We start from the raw sequence: 6000 nt of genomic DNA, 5'->3' as shown, positions 1-6000 counted from the left end.
ACATACATACACAAAACTTTACATAACATACGGAGCAGTTGGAAAGATGCCCGCGGACGTAATTGCATTTCTGTGCGAAGAGCATTTACACCCTCTCATCTCTGCTTTCCCCATTCATTTTAGTAATTACATGGAGAGAAGCAGCTAACATGCTTGTAATTAAAACCAGCAGCAAAGGATTTTGAGGTGTTTTGATACAGAACTGACAAGGAATCCAAGCAAAGTGGGCAGGAGGGGATTGCTGCAGCCATCCAAAAGGAGGCAGAAGGAAAGGTTGGTGCTGGATGATCCACATGGTGCCCTGGAGGATGGGACATAGCAGCAAGTGAAGGGAATAGAAGTCCCAGCCATCAGTACCCTCCATGCTCAGTGTTTGCTGAAGGATACAGGGTCATACAACCCAGAGCCTCTTTGCTGCTGCTGGAGACCTCTTGTTTGTGTCTGCTTGGCACAACCTGCAGTGCTCCATCTTCCATTCACTTCCCTTGGCGGTTTACTGGCAAAAAGCTGTAACAGTTATTTCAGTTGGGTGGGTGGAGCTGCGATGAAAACTCCAGTCTCCTCATTTCAGTGATGAATATTCATGATTGAAGCAATCTGTACCAGGTAGACTTTATTGCCCTTTCTCTTTCTTCCTGGCTACCTTTATGGGAAACTGGTAATCAAAGCCTGAACCTCTGATTAATCAGCTGAGTCAAGTGTTGGATCAGGTGAAGGTAATTCAGCTGGACAGATGGCAAACAGCAGGAGTGGGTGTTGAGTGTTGAGTCCCTTTCCCTGGGAGCTTCTGCCTTGGCACAGTCCAGAAAATGGCTTCTGAAAGTTCTCTCTCCTGGGCAATTTTTGCAGACAGAGAAAGATGTAACTCAGCACTGCAACTTCTATCTGCAGCAATGGAAGCATTCATCCCATAAGAGATGCCCTCACCCAAAACAAGCTGTCAGCAGCACCAAGCAAGTGACAACAGAAGTATTATGGTGTGGTAAGTCACGACCAGAGGATGAATCTCCTTCTAGAAGAGTTATTCCCCGAGGTGTGGATCAGCAGTTACGTGCCAGGATGGAGACACTGAGAAGATTATCAAAACAGTTATGTGAAGATGGATCTTCTGAAAGCCTAAACTGTAATTAACTCTTACTGTTGACCTCAATGTCTTTGGAGCTCCAGCTTGGTCAGACGCTGTGCTGGCTCAGGGCTGTCATCAGCTGTCTGGATGGCACCCATCCAGATGGCCCCAGTGCCAACCACCCTGGCTGCACTGCTGCTCCCTGGCACACTGCTCCAAATGGCACATTCCTCCTTTACAGATATGCAAATTTGTTTCTAATACACACACACACAGAGAAATTACAAACAGCTAATTAGGGTCAAAGGAACGCTTCATAGCAATTAGTGAAACCAAGACCCTTTCATTTGGAATAGTCATGCTCTCTCGGTGCAGAGACAGTTCAGTCAAGCTGCCTTCATTTCAACACAACAATAATTCAACAGCATTCATTTGCTTATTCTTTCAGTGAGGTGCAAGTTCTGCCTTCGTGTGACTATTGGAAGCCACGGAGGAATAGATAATAGGGTTGTTGATGCCATAAATTTTTCAGAGGACGTTTGTCAGGAGGGAAATATTGAAGATAGTGACCAAATCCTTGCCTCAAAGAGAAGATGATAAATGCATATGGTTCTGATCAGCTCAGAGCAGAGCAGAGGGCTTGTGTGGGTTTCTTCCCCACAAAGCTTGGTCAGAATCCCAAATTCTTGCTCTTTCTGCCAGCTCAGGACAAACCCTACAGCACTTTTTCCCTGGCTGCAGAGCAGGGCACTACTGAGGAGCCCAGAGCAGAGGCACTCTGCAATTATTTCTTAGAGAGCAACTAAAGAGGTGCGTTAGAAGGCCTGGACTGATGAGAGGAACAAATTGAAGGCAGGATAAGAATGAGGGAATTCCCACAGCTGCAGTAGGTATAGAAAACCCACAGAAAGGCCTGTACACACCAGAGGGAGATAACAAAGGGCAAGGCAGTATGTGCTTTAGCAAATGTGGCTTTGCTAACCGTTTTCCTCCACCAGATTTGCGGGTTGTTTACCTCCAGTTCTTTCACTAAAACATATAATTGGCAGTTCAATTAAAAAGACAAGGAAAGTGTACACTGCGGCACAGCCTCGGGGTACTCCAGCCTGTGCACTAACAAGGTCAGCGAGCACATTTGTTGTGCTATTCAACAGAGAAAAAGAGAGGGGCAGCTCCCCTGCTCCTCACAGCTCACTGCACAGGGAAGTGCTCCCTTCCTCACCTATCTGCCAGTTCCCATTTTGGAAAGGGCAGTGCCCTGGGACACCTACAGAGCCCTGCCAGCTTCCTAGCTTGGCTTTTCTGAAGGAACTCTGAAAGCATTCCCCAGACAAGGGATTTCTATGCTTTGATGTTCTTTTAGTGCTCTGCCTACCTAGCACAGAGTAGGTATTTCTGGTGATGGGCCTGGGAAAACAACCAGCCCCTGGTCAGCCTGGCTACAATGAGGCAGATACACCATATCCCAAATAAAGAATACTACTTTCTCTCTGCAGGATACATTCAGTAATACTTTGACATCAGTTGCATCCGCTGCTTTGCTTCAAATCAAACATGCCACAAGATTCACGTTATGCTCAAATGCTGCTTTCAGAAACATTGATAAGAATAGCCACAGCGAGCACCAAGTGCCTTCAGAGCATCCTCAATCTCCCTACAGAGTGGAAAGGACAGGGTGGAAAAAGCATCATGCCTTCAGCTGCCAGGGCAGCCAGCAGCAGGAATGGCCTCAGTTGCTTCTCCAGCAACCTTCCCTTGCTCAGCTCCAGGATCATCTCCCCTTGCACAGAGCAGGAAACCTCCACACATCCCAGGACTCATCACTTTGCCCAGTACGTGTTTCCCTTCAGCAGAAGGGCAGATGATCCCTATTGCAGCTCTGCGGTATGTTTTGCAGCCAGACCTCCAAGGAAGGGAGGTCAAATCAGCTCACCTCCAAGAAGTGCAATGTTTGGAGTCCTAATCCTGCTGCATAGAGTTACCATGCTAATTTCCTTGGCAAACGCCAGAGTCAGGATGCTACAAGCTTGTTTTGGCCTCATGCCATTGCAAAGTGTGAAAGAGCAGCTGAAACAAGCAGCACGTAACTCAAGTGTGGGAAACATGGGATGGAGAGAAATCCTGGTTGTGTCCGAGGCTGATGAACAGGCAGAAGGAAAAGACAAATCTTGAAGAAAGAGATGCTCAGGGACCACTTCTCTCCCCCCCCCCAGATACACACATACAGCACATATACCCACAAACTCATCTGAGAACAGAGAACCGTACCCCCAAAACACTTCTGCTTCACATTGTGCTGCCAACTTGAGTGTCCCGTCATGGAACAGGAACATCCCCCAGAAATTCAATAATTAATTAATACAAAGTAAATCTCCAACCTTCCCATAAAATTTTTACTACAAAGCATTCACAAAACTGCTTTTACAATACAGAAATATCAAGTGGGAATCTCATGAATAAATCTAAATAATGAAGGCATTCGAAATCCAACATTTACTTGGCTTTATCCTTGAAAAAAAAATAAGAGTGAGACAGAAAATATGGCATAAAGTGACGAGCTGTGATGGGTTCTTTGGAGCAGGGAAGGGGATGGGGAGCACTGCACACTGCTGCAGCCCGGCGCCTGCTCTGTGCACACACACTAATACACGTAGAGGCAGGCATCAACATTGTTCAAAGCTCATTAATTCCCTGGTGTCAGCAGCCCGCTTTCTCTCCAGCAGATCCCCTGATAGCAAAGGGGAAATGCACGCACTGAGGAGGACTTTGCTGTGTCCCCATCCCTGTGCCAGGCCTTACCATGGGTTTGCTTGGTGCCCAAGGGACAGCTGGAGGTTCTCAAAGGGTGCAAGGGTGCTCGGTGCCTATGGAAGGCATCAATTGCTGCCATTTCTGATGGCTCTTGGGACACAGGTGCTATGCCAGCAATGCAGCACATGGGCCTTAGGCTCCATGCTTACAAACTTGTGCTGTATTATGGCAATAGAGTTGCAGCTAAAGGAGAAATAATGTGAGAGAAGGGGATAGAGAAGAGCTCTGCCCAAGGCAGCATGAAAATAAGCCATAGCAGGTCTCTCTGATGAGCTTCTCCAGCATGCCCTGCCCCTCTCAGGAGACACATCAAAGGGGGACGGGGAAATCAGCGCACGGCAGAAAAGCCGCTGGAGCCCGCTTGCTCAGCACAGGAAAATTAATTAAGAGAGAGGGAGAGAAAGAGCCAATATGAGTCTGATTCTGTCAGAGAGCAAAGAACTGACAAACAGCAAATGCTAATTCAGGAGTTTTCCGTATTTGTTCCCACTTGTCCGTGGAAAAAAAGGACTGCAATTCAGATTTGAAATGGAGTGGATTCGGATAGCTTTGATGCAGCACATCTACTGCTGCTTCCTGCAAGCTCATAGGAACTAAAGGGAGCTCAAGAGAACCCCAGCCCCTTCAAGGCAGGGTTTTGGGATAACACATTGATATGTTGCTTCTGCTGTTGCAGAAAACAGGGTGAGGCCACAAACAATAGGAGAATCCATAGAGACATTCACCCTGATGTTAGTGAGCATCTTATCAGAATGAGACTGCCAAAGCCAACAAAAAATCAGAAGAAATTATTCTATTTGGCCTAATAATCTGTAACACGTTAGTATTACTCTTACGCATTCTGAATGCTACAGGTTTTGAAACACGTTAGCAGGAAGGAAGGAACAAAATGTCCAACAGAAATCTCTTACAATGTGGGATTTCCAGGCATTCGGGTGCTGCAGGAGGAAGTCCCTTGGAAATGCTCATAAATTAATTAGATTAAAGATGTAAAGCCATCAGTCCAGGGGCATCATTGCTCTGCTATTTTTCCTCGCTCATAATTCAGGAAGGAGACGAAGCATCTGAGCCCAGTTTGGGACTAATAATTTCTAAATAAAAGATAAATATGTCAAGGCTTCATAAATAGAAAGGAGAGCACAGAGCTATAAATAAGCTTTAATATTTGTTTTATTCTAAAGTAAATCTGGTTGAGCTCCTGCCTTTTGCAGAATGCTCCTATTACTATTATGCATCTGGGTGCATTAAAAAATTCCTCGGGAAAGGAGACTTGCTTTATACCCCAAAGAACTCCTGCAGCACCATGATGCAGCTCGGCCGAGCTGATCACCCATAAGAATTCAACAAACAGCCACAGCACTGCGCCTGCTCCAAGCAGGATCCAAATGCATGGCAGGTGCACTATTGGTGCATACCACTTCTTTTGTCTTCCTGTTTAGAAACATTACAAGCCTGCTCCTCGAATATACACAGTGCAATTAGTTTGAAGAGCTGCCACAGTGCCTTCTAACTCATGTGTGAGTAGGGAGATCCCAGCACCTCAGCCCAAGAAACCAGTCTACTCACACCATGCTTTCTAGGGGCAGTATAAAGGCTATCAGGCCACCATCTGCCCAGCAGTCAACCAAGGTAAGGCTTGCTTCATCTGGGGTGTGAAAGGCTCTTTGTTTGAGTCAAATAGAATCCTATATCAGCAACATATATTAATAACTGATAACACATAAAATATTCAGTGCATTTAATACTATCAAGCTAATTAGGTGTTGGTTTGCCAGGAATAAAGGCGAGGTTTAAAAATCCAAGATGACACGATTACCACTGAGTAAGACATTCTTGCTCATCCTGAACGCAGGCTAAAAGCAGAGGTGACTTAGACAAGTCACCAGGCTGGAAGCCAAACTTATTTCATGCACTAAATTTGCAATGAAAATTCTAATGAAGTCATGCTGCCAAGCTAAAACAGTGCTCTGAAGGCCAGAGGTCCCCAGCCAGCTCCTCTAAGGCAGGTGGGGAAGCATTACCTTGCAGGAGGGTCACTGGGTGCATGGAACACATGTTACTGCTAAAGCCAGCATTGCAAAGCTGTCAAGACTGCCATGAAAACTTGGCCATCCGGATGAAAG

The sequence above is a fragment of the Coturnix japonica genome, chromosome 17, assembly GCF_054131305.1.
Source record: "Coturnix japonica strain WE chromosome 17, WE-NBRP24, whole genome shotgun sequence".
Lineage (NCBI taxonomy): Eukaryota > Metazoa > Chordata > Aves > Galliformes > Phasianidae > Coturnix > Coturnix japonica.
This window is presented reverse-complemented; position numbering follows the sequence as displayed.